Source organism: Bombyx mori, chromosome 5, assembly GCF_030269925.1.
Source record: "Bombyx mori chromosome 5, ASM3026992v2".
NCBI lineage: Eukaryota > Metazoa > Arthropoda > Insecta > Lepidoptera > Bombycidae > Bombyx > Bombyx mori.
The window spans coordinates 6813106-6825218 of NC_085111.1; the positions used below are offsets into that span (position 1 = coordinate 6813106).

Here is a 12113-nt window from a genome sequence, read left to right on the forward strand (position 1 = left end):
GACAAATACAAAACTAAACATCTCTACTCTAAACAAATTATTGTACAAATATAAAATAAAGTGTCGTAACAAAAAACAACGAGATTTCATTGTATCAATCAATTTCGATTTTAATATATTATTTTTCTTTATCTTGCTTGTGCCAAGCTCTTATATGGAATCATAAATCTGGGAAATCATTGTAGGATACTTTGGTTATACATACACAGGATGACACACTGGATGAAATAAAATATGGGTAATTAGAGCATTTCCAATGAACAGTACTTTGTAATCAAGTACTTACTTAAATATGCTGTATATACATCATGTAATTACATATGCATGTAAAGAAAGTGAGTTTTTCGTTGCTTAGATGGGTGAACGAGCTCACTGGCCACCTGGTGTTAAGTGGTTACCGGAGCCCATAGACATGTACAACGTAAATGCCGCCACCCACCTTGAGATATGAGTTCTAAGGTCTCAGTATAATTACAACGGCTGCCCCACCCTTCAAAACGAAACGCATCACTGCTTCACGGCACAAATAGGCAGGGTGATGGTACCAACCCGTGCGTACTCACAAGACGTCCTACCATCAGTAAAAAGTGTGTAATGTGAATTATACCGCGCTTGCGCTCTTGAAAAATCAATTTAAACTAATTAAAATGAGAATAAAACAGCAGTAACAGATATAAAATAATATGAACTTATGAAATTAATTTATATTCAGTATTGTGAGCTAATTGAAAATAAAAATATAGTTTAAATATAGTTTCCTTGTTTTTACAGATTAATGTCCGGAGTAGATTTACTAATCTGTAATCTAACTTATTAAATTACTTTAATAAATGTAATTAAAAAAAAACCTGAGTTTTTACAGAGCTACTACATATTGAAGTCTTACTTGAAATTATAGCAATAAGTGTATAATATTAATTGGAGGTTTATAGATTTTATATATATTGGGAATTAAACAACCATGTGCAGCCATAATGACATTCATCACATCTATTCGATCACTGTGGCTTAAGAGTTTCGTGTGAAATACCTCAAATAAAATCAAGCCGGCCTGTAGACGTCAATTTGTTTTCTGTGAAGAGGTATATAACTGGTGCTTGAAAAGGTTTAGGTATATGCCATATTTGAAATTTGTGATAATGTTTACGTTTATTACACCGTCATCGGAGACAGACAGAGTTTACGGCCCATACCATGGAAGCGGCTATAATTAATTAATGATATGCAGTTAGTTGTATAAATTAATTATACCATCACACACGGGTGTCAGAAATGCATAGGGAATATATGAGATGCTATTTACCGCTCAAGACTCAATTGAAACAGAATTCTCTCTATTTTTCTTAGCACATTTTCACAGCACAACCAATATCGGGGAGAAAAGCTGCACCAGAATTTCATCAACATAATTCGTCACGATACAACCTCGGAGAGACTCGAAGGGATAATATTTCCGAGACAATATAATACGATAATAATAAAAGGTGTTACGCGAAGCTGCTTAAGACCACACCATCAGACACGTCTTCTTATTTCCTGTGGGACGTCCCTGTTTTGTCGACCTATAACAAACGTGAGCTTTATTTAATAAAGGATCGATTTTAAATTTGTCGGTTAACCACACTTCAAATCATGGGAATCAAGTGGGTGATTATGGATTGTTTTTTTTGTGATTTATACAACCTCAAAGCTTGTTGAGTTGGCTCCGAGACACGTCAACGCAATTGCCGCGTGAAACATGAGTTCGACGAATCACTATGACACAGGTGACATTAATTGCAATAAAAATATATATTATTTTATTCACATTAAAATAAAGTTTAGCCCAGTAAAACTATAGCACAAACCGAGTTGCTCTATAAAGAGAAACAACATTTAAAGTTATTGCTTCACCAGTTTTTATGTTTTTTTTATATTTCAATATTCAAAAATGTTTCAATAATTCTAATGTTTCTTCTTCTAATTTCCAGTTTCAGTTTCCACATTCAAAATACCATTTATGTCACATATTATTATAACCTCTTTTAAGATTTATGTCATAAATTATTATGATGATGTAACCTCTATATTATATTGTCTCGACAATAATCAGAGTCTTGGTTGCACGATTGCAATTCGCACCTGAGATTTAGTCCCCTTTTGCCAATGAAAATAAAACTTCCTTCAAAACAAATCTAAGTAATAAACTCCAGATCTTATTAAATAATGAAATATTTTTGTAGAAAACATGTTACGGGTGTCGTACAGTTTATATTTTGTTATTATTCTTATTATATGGCAGTTTTCGCATCCATAAAACTCAGATTTTACTGCTTCACGAATGAAATAGGCTGGGGTGAACCCTTGCGGTTCTCAATACACATCTGACTGCCAGTAATTGTGTTGTCAATACGAGGTTGTTTCTTCAACGTGGTTATCTACAACTACGGTCTCTAGCTCACTTTTTTATTAATTGCGTCCAAGTTAGGTTAGGCCGTGTCCCATTTGAGTAGATCTAAGCAATGGCCTTCATGGTCTCCATTGCTCAAGGGTTACATAACATAAGCTGTTAGAAGCACAGTCGATCCACTGAAGAGTCTTTTAAAGACTCGTTTGAAAAGATTCATGTCGCTTTGTTACCGACATAAACATTCTACTCAATTTTCGGATACTCAATACAATGTCATGGGGTAAACATTGTCACAGAACATCTTTTATGTATGCATCACAGAAATTCCCGCTCTAAAGTTTTCGTCTAGCTTCTGAAATGGTACCAATCAATTTTCACAAGAAAGTTGCAGTTTGTATAGAGAATGCTATAAAAGTTTTATCTACAATAATCGAGGGGATATCGTTTCGATATCCTGGTAAAGTTGCGATGACATTAATGAAAAAGAATTCAACAACCACTTTTTCATGGATTTTGTTTTTTTGTTAATTGAAGTTAAGAGGTGATTGGTGTTGTCTTTTTTTCATTTTATATTTCAAAGTTAGGCCGTTTTCTTTTTATGATAGAGTGAATCGTAAGCTTGCACAGAACGGTAGCATTGTCTTACATATTGCTGTGGAAGACACGCTTTTCTGATTGAAAAGCAGAACGCCCAGTAATCCGAAGATATATTAAGTAGCATAGCTTAGACGAAAGAACGAAGTCATGACCCACCTGGCGTAAAATAGAAACCGAAGTCCATAGACGTCTTAATGCGGATACCGTCGGGATATATAATATAAAATATCGAGATGTCGAGCCTCTCAATTGTATTGTTAGTACGCGAGCTATAAATACGCAAAAAAATATTGGATTTGATATTTATTAGACGCTACTTTTTTCCACCGAAGAAGTCAATTGTCTGCACGTAGTAAGGACGTATTTTTAATGTGGTGAATTTCTGTTCTCATAGATTAGGTAGGCCGAATTCTGATGACGGTGTACTTAGGTTCAATAAAAGAAACAAAAGCATCCTCATCATTGGCTTAAAAGCCTCCATTGCTGGACATAGACCAGGCCCAGGGTTCATCGAAATAACCAATCCTTAGCCGTCGGTGAAGAAAGGCTGCATAGTGGATTTCCGAGACTTGGGGCTGTAATATATTTCTTTTTATGGAGAACATTTTGATTCTAATCGTCATCTGTTCTATATGCACTATGTCTGCCCTAAACACTGCCACTACAACTTACGAATTCGACGAGTGATGTCAACTGTCAGCATCTGGAACCCTCTTTGTTGAATAATGAAAGGGTTGTATCAAAAAATAGTTGTAAGCATCACCAATGTCGAAAGGTGCTGCGGTAGCGAATACCCTTTCCCAATGATCCGTACCATCTTAAATACAACACACAAAAACACGCATAGATTTATAATTTACCGGTGGTAGGACCTCTTGTGAGTCCGCACGGGTAGGTACCACCGCCCCGCTTATTTCTGCCGTGAAGCAGTAATGCGTTTCGGTTTGAAGGGTGGGGCAGCCGTTGTGACTATACTGAGACCTTAGAACTTATATCTCAAGGTGTGTGGCGCATTTATGTTGTAGATGTCTATGGGCTCCAGTAACCACTTAACACCAGGTGGGCTGTGAGCTCGTCCACACATCTAAGCAATAAAAAAAAAATTGTTTGTATTTATAATCCCCCGGTATGATTTTAGGATATTATGGATTGTAAAAAAAATTGAAAGCAACACCCGTTGTGCTACCAACCTTCCTTGCGGTTTGGAATTGGTCAGTGAGTCGTGAAACGAAACATTTTGTATCGTAGGCTTCCATCACATTCTGCGTCTGTAACATCTGATGGCCATAAAAATAAACAAAAATCAATTTAAAAACCTATTAAAAGCCGACGAGATGATTGGAAAAGTTGCGTGCTCTTCACTATTATATAAAGTTCAGGCGAAAACGTGATGTCAAATTAAGCGGTAGACAAACGATTAGAACTACAATGAATTTTTGGCGGCAGTGTGACTTATTTGGGGTCTCCAAACTCACAATTCTTTATTTACTTGTAATTGATATTTTGTGAAATGCAATGCAATAATATGTTAGGTGAAGCGATGAAAGATAAAAAATGTGAAAAAGGAAAATGAGAGCGATTTATGCCTTCATGGAAATTTTAGGAAAGCCCACGAATGAGGTGTCGTAGACGTACCTACTTTAAAATTAGGTTATGTTAAAAAAAAAACAAAGAGGGAGAGGCATCTCACTTCGATTAAAAAATACGCAATCTTGGAACGGGTAACTTTCTGTAATGTCAAATCTTTTAAATAATGTATCACATAATTTTCTGAAAGTCTACTTCAATGTAACTTTTATCTTTTCCATTACAGGACTAATCCTAAACTCAAACCCGAAGATACAGTTCGATACGACACTAGCAAGGGTACTTTATGGACGGTGCACCCTATACCAGGATTCAATTTAGATCCAGTAGATAGTGTAAATAAAGTTACGAAGGGAGTTTGCCCGTAAACACAATGTAGACTGAGCCTCATATTACAGTGGTTGTTAGTTTCTTTCCGTATGATGCATGTACTGATTAATTTTATTAGCATTCAATGAGACTCGTGGGATTAACACAGGTTTTTAGCTCAATTGGTTTATAAGGCTTTTAAGTCTCAACATTAGTGGCATTTACGTTAGGATGTGTTTGCTCTATGGTTAACAATTTACAAGAAATAGGCCAATTGCTTGTGTGACCATAAAGTTCAATAAAAAAGACTCTATATATAACTAAATGTTATAAGGGTATTAAGACACAACTTTAAGTACATCGCAATTCCTGTTATTATATAAGACCGAATGAAGCCAAAATATTCATTCTGAAACATTTATCATAATTCATAACAAGGCAGACGTCCTTCAGTCTCCAAAAAAAACATACCCAGCTTTTGGATAATAAAGCACAAAGGGTATTCCTAGATACTGGATAATTATTCTTGCTGGCTACGCAGTCTTGGTGTTTGTGCGTGACAGTTTTATTTGATAAGTTGTACAAAAGGCCTGTTTATATTTTATTATTCTTTGTATTACGTAATGTTTTCATTCATGAACACTTGTGGTGGGTTCCATGGGCCTACACGAATGCCCCATTCTATCGTTCATTGTGTTACTTGTATAAAAGAAAAATAATAGTTTAAAAAAAACTAAAAATATACGTTTTTACAGAAAATCCAACTAAAAAATAGTTTTTTTTTTAATAAATTTGAATTAAAAATAGTGTAAGAAAAAATGATTTTATTGTAAAAAAAGCGTGTGGTGCTTTTCAGGATTATATCAAAATATTGATTATTATTGATACCATGCATATATTTTTTACAGACACATATATCTTTTAGTTGGATCTTCTATAAAAGCGTATTTTTTTTGTTTTTTTAAACTATTATTTATTTTTCATTTTTTAGTTGAATTTCAATTTTTTTTTTCAAATTTTCAAATATTTCATCGGAATCAGTCGGTAACTTATTCGAGAAATAGGTGATCGGCGCACCTGGTAGTTTCCATTCTTGGTTTTGACGCAGACCCTCCGGGTCTCAGGAAAACAAAAAAATCGCTAATCCCGATTATCACGGATCAAACTGTTCAAAATATTATATTGTCATCGGTCGTTAATAAGTGTGCCAAATTTCGAGTTAATCCGACGTTTCGAAGGGTTTAAAAAAATCATGTTCAAAGATTCCGTGAAATACTAACATACGTATGAAGCTAATAAAAGCGTATTAAAAATATTGTTCTTTATTTCGGAAATAAAATAAATTAAGTATTCTAATAAATATTTTAAGCTAAAAAGATAAAGGTAAGTGTAATTGTATTGGTGTAAAAATCTAGGGCTCCTGTTCGAAAGCTGCTGTAGGTAAGTTTTAGAAAAATTGGTACCTAGCTTTTTTTTTATTGCTAGATGGGTGGACGAGCTCACAGCCCACCTGGTGTTAAGTGGTTACTGGAGCCCATAGACATCTACAATGTAAATGGGCCACCTACCTTGTGATAAGTTCTAAGGTCTCAGTATAGTTACAACGGCTGCCCCATCCTTCAAACCGAAACGAATTACTGCTTCACGGCAGAAATAGGCAGGGTGGTGGTGGTACCTACCCGTGCGGACTCATAAGAGGTCCACCTAATTAATGCTAGAAACGCTAGGGGTACAGCCAAACTCTTTCCTACTGTTGATGACTTCCTTTAATCCTACCACCAGTGAGAGCTACTACCACTAGCTGCGGGATTTGTGCACTGGCATAGTCGCATAACTCGATATGAGTACATCGGGCGTCTAAACCTTTAGGCCACAATCTCTACAAAATGCACGAATATACGTAGAACTGAAGGAAAAAAAAACACTTAATGTTTTTATCTGGAAGCTTATCATTAAGTCCTCGGAAAATTCTACTGTCGCAATAACACAAAACGCTTCTACGCTTATGACTAACACTTCTTTTTGACGGCAAGGAAGATTTTCTCTAATGTGGCCCATCGCGTTGCGGCCTCTATTATCCTAACGACACATTATTACATTTACTCGAAAATGCTTATACTGCATATGACCATTACAGCGGCAAGACGTGGACGTAATATTTTGTATTTTTTTTTAAACACGTTAATGCGTGTGCTTTGTGCGAACTGATCAGATTTTTCTTTATTACGTAGATGGGTTCATAAATTCACAGCACACCTGGGACTATGTGGATACAGAAGCTCATGGACATCTGGAGACGTAAGCTCGAAGTCTCGAATGTATTGTACAACGGCTACCCCAATCTCGAGACTCGAACGCAAGATTTCTTTTTAATCAAAGTAAGGTCGGTAATGCCAACGAATGCGGTCTTACAGCACGCCTTACCATCAATAAATTTGTATTTCACTAACTCTTTTCCGACAGACGTTTTAGGTCATTATTTATTATTAATTTTATGGCAGGCCGGAACTAACGTATGATCTGGTATCAATCATGTTAAGTGCAAACTGAAAACCACACACACGATACACCGAATACTACCAACTTAAGATTTAAATTACAACTCTATTGGTACAAAAACTGGTCTACCCTTCAAACCGGAATGCTTGGAACTCTTGGTAGTTTTCTGACACCGGCACAGACGCATTGCTCTATACAAATGCACAGCGCGTTTTATCGTTTAGGCCACGACGACTCCCAAATCTATACTAATATATAAATCTACAGTGGTTTTTAGGGATGTTCCGTTATAACTACTGAACCGTGTATCCGATTGACTTGAAATTTGGTACCCATGTAGAAAATACATGTTCTTAATGGATAGGCTAATATTTATATGAGTGTTGGACTCCCTATACCGGTTGCTGGGGCGTTAATGGTGAGATTCTTTGTGAGGGTGAGAAATAATAATGCTAATTTTAAATTCCCAGCGAAGCGGACGGATACAGCTGTTTCCGATAAAGCTGTAGTCGATTAATAAGCGGATAGAAAAAAAAAATACAAATAAAGTATCACAGTGGAATGAGTGAAACACCGACTGGTCTCATGTTAAGTCCATGCTAGAAAGCAATCAAGCAGCAGTCCTTAGGCGCTACTAAGTTTTTCCCTACACGTAGACTTACATGGTCCTCTTGTTTGCGCAGGGCAGATAAGTTTTACGGTAAATAAACACGTCATAACGTGTCTACTTATTGTTGGAATCGGCTTTCTTGTTTCACTTCATTACTGTTGTGAACACACAGAAAACTAGCGTAACCTCCGAATATGTTTATTTTTGGTAAAATTAACATCAGCTTTTATCGTTAGTTCTTTGCAAGCTCATCCATGTTTTATTTAAATGTACAGTCGTGGGATGAAAGAACATTATAATAATTTTGATTAAGTTAGTAAAATAGCGCTAGTAAACATTTAAAATATCTTAAAGTTGATTTAGGTATTCAAAATTTTACAAATCCCAAGCAGGAACAGATAACATCTGGTCGATTGGCTAAAATATCGCCGGCCCCATAACGCTACGATTATATTTGCAGACTCTGGAGTTTAAGACTAATATCTTCTAATGGACAGTAAGAATGAATGGAGATTTCTCATCTTAGATTCTATAGGTAAGATTCTCAGGCTGTAAGTATCTATAGCCTAAATAAATCATTATTACATTCAACAAACAAAAAATATAGGTATATAAATCCAGAACAAATTTGGCCCAACATTGAAAACCTCGCCGTATGATGCTTTTACATCATATTACTCTCATATAGGAGGATTGATGTGTGAAAAAACCTCTTGAAATTGGTAAAAAGGGAAGGCTAAGTGTTAGGGAGCGGGAGAGTGATCGAAAAACGTCGAGAATGGCGTTCGTACCCGCAATTTCGTCACGCATTTTACTGAACAAATGTTCCCTTAAGATTCAGCTTAACTTATGCGCGGCACGTTTTATTGGAGGTTAAATTTGCTCCCGTGTACTCAGTTTTATATGAGTAATACAGGTGTACCCTTTTGTGCTAGTAAACATATTATCTTACTTGATATGGGCACGTGTCTTGTCTCATAAATCTTGTTAATCGTCGCTCTTGTTAATTCCCACAATATTCCCGCTTTTTTGGAAAAACGTCACAAGGTTCAAATCTAAAATTGATGGACATAAATAATATCATTTTTATTTTCCATAATAGTCCATTTTATTTGGTGAAATTTTACTAGACGCTTGATTAACTTTTTTTAATATTTAATTAAATGTGCTATTTTGATTACATTAATAACAATTGGGTCTCTGGAAACGGCGTTGAAAAAAAAAACGAACGTGTCAATGCTGATACCACATAAAGACATCGTGTAACAGGCAATTACCTCCATTGAAAGAACAGTCCAACAAAGATGCGGTAGCACTCCCCTTGGGTCATTGAGCTTATTGAATCGAACGATAAGGTGCCTCTGTAATTTCTGCCATTTACGATCATTACTCTTGACCGTGATCATCCCGGACTGAACAAAATAGAAACATGGTAATGGAATTGTAATATTGTATTCACACTTTCAGTCTTGGTTTTCTTTCTACAACTTTTCTAATATCCTGGTTATGCCTGAATTGTATAAACAATAGTTGTTCATGACTGGATTTGTTTTACGTTTATGATAATGTCCATAATGAAATGCAGTTTTTAGTTTAGAATAATAGTTACATCTCGTGTTTATAGCGGACAATTTTATTTTACTTGTGAAACTCGGTTAAGCTCTGTTGTGAATATCGCTAATATTTTAAAACATTGACTTCCCGATACTTTTAGTGCTCCATCTATCGTGCGTTGATGTTACTGAGATTGAAATCTTCTCTAGAATGTCAATAACGGGATGAATGATTTAGGAACGGAAGCAACAAGCACCGATTTTTACTGATTTAATGTTAATTTTAGTTGTATGTATGAAATTCATAAAAATGAATGTTTTCGAATTAAATAGTAAATCATGTAACATAATATTAAAACTCAATAATATGGCATTACATTTAATTTTGTTTGAATTGGCATTTACAAGGTTTTGGGTTTCTGCAATCTTAGTATGGACAGACAAAAAGAAATACCAACGAAAAAGTTGGTACGAAGGAAAACTATTTCCTGAGTCGCGAGCTACTGATGGAACTAAAATGGCCCGAATTATTGAGGGGAAAATTGAAAAGGTAATCTGGAAAATTAGGGTCGCTACTTGCGAGATTTCTTAAGGTATTGCGTACCCCTAATGCAAGATAAATTCTGGCTCGGGAAAATGCGAAAAACAGTATTAGATCAGACAATACTGTCAAAACAAAACATACTGACCAGAATATAGTTAAAAGATATACCATACATCAGAAGCCTGAACTACGAGACTAAATAAAAAACATATACTAAAAAATATGATACTAATTGAGAAGGGAGAAAAAGAAAATCTACACATTTTCAGTAACAGAATTTCCCTAAAGCAGCAGCCACAATCACATGGTTAATTCGTCGTTACCGAACCCGTCAAATAACAAAATGTTACAGCGGTCCAACAAAGGGAGCCGAGTCTCGTATGTAAGATCGATTAATGCTCTGTAATTACGCAATTTCTGGCGATCTCTAATTGTGATGCGGACCGGTATATTCTGCGTGACAGTACATTATTTCCCCCGAGGGCGGTAAAGATAGCGCCGTACAAAGCTTTTTAAAATTATCCTGGAAGTGACAAGAATATTTGTTTTTCATTACATAGAATACATATTAATACTTGATTTTGGAGGTTTGGAAATATCTTTGTTGGTTTATTTTTTATGGTTATATTTATTTATAATTAAATAGGTTACAAATCTGTCAGCCCAAATACTCCATATTTTGTGAAATAATTAAATTATATGAAAAGTAGCATTTATGAAATCACTTATTTTAAAATGTTGGCGAATTGTACAACATTTACTACTACGATATTAATCTCTTCGCTTCGCTGTTTTTTTACGTCATTGAAATATGTATTATTTTCTGCTTCAATTTAGTAATTATTAACGAAGAGTCTTCTTTTTTAATTTTAACTTTTTTAAAGTTAGTTAAAAATAAACTTTGCTACTATTTTTATACATAACACTTCATTTCACATTCTTTAAGTCCGTGTAACCCAGACGTGACGCTGCGATGGTGCGTCGCTAAAATTATTCAGAGCCGACGCTCATTGTTCTATTATACTTTATTTGTATCACATACCGAGATGGGATATTCTAATGGCCTTTTTGTGCAGTTACGTGTCGCCCGGCTTAGCCTATTGTTGCAGCAGTATATGCTCGAAGAAATTCTATTTCCGGACATATTAGTACATTAAATTATTTAAAGCGAAACGATCTGTACTTAATCATGTCAATTTAGATTGTTTTATTGGTAGATTTTGTTGTATTGTTTTGTTATCTGACAGTTAGTGTTTCAGAGCTCTTATTGCTTGTTGAAGTGAAACTTCTTTATCGGAAACGGAATAAACGTATGTAACGTTTTTCGGTTACGCGCCATCTTAATTTCTTCCGTTACGCGCCATGTTTGTTTTATTTCTATTTAGTTTGTTATCAACAGATGTCACTGCACATAAATTCAACAATTCCTGAATCGCTGTGACGAGATATTACACAGTTGATAGACGTTCTCGTATTTCTCTTGCTAAATCATACCTGGGATACCGTGATCATGCAGGCGGTTCCCCCGGGGTGCGGCTGCTCCATTGCACTGCGGAGTGGTTGACCGTTGCGATTATTTTTACATTTTTTTTATTTCACTCAATTGGCTATAGAAGTCACGCGGTAACTAAAGCCAATGCTTATGGTGTAGGAAAGATATTGGGAAATTTGAATATTAGCTTGGCTGTAACAAAGAGATTCACGGCTAGCAGCGATTTCTGAACATTTGCTATGACAACTACGATACAATTGAGACTGACTCTAAGTGTCAAAGTGGGTGGAATTCACGCTGTGACGTATGGTATAAACGATCCAGTGACTAATATCATATTGGCCATGAGATTGTCTGCACGTTTTCTTCTTTACAGTCGTTTACACTCGTGGCAGAGAGGTCGTGGTCATCAGTTCGGGTAGTGGTGTGCTTCGCTAAACGTCGCCATGCCTCGCGTACTGCACATACCGTCCGCACGTATGCAGCATAAAAATTGAAGAGGCCACAGTACATTAAAATAATTGACCAAACTC

General features: G+C 35.6%; 1 long non-coding RNA gene across 1 annotated transcript; it reads right to left on the minus strand.

The window, feature by feature from the left end:
• Positions 1-665: 665 nt before the first annotated feature.
• Positions 666-1938, minus strand: LOC134198980 (uncharacterized). The gene is made up of 2 exons (XR_009973290.1): positions 1684-1938; positions 666-1562 (listed from the first exon to the last, which is right to left on the minus strand). It is a non-coding gene; the product is annotated as an uncharacterized LOC134198980 (long non-coding RNA).
• Positions 1939-12113: the final 10175 nt, after the last annotated feature.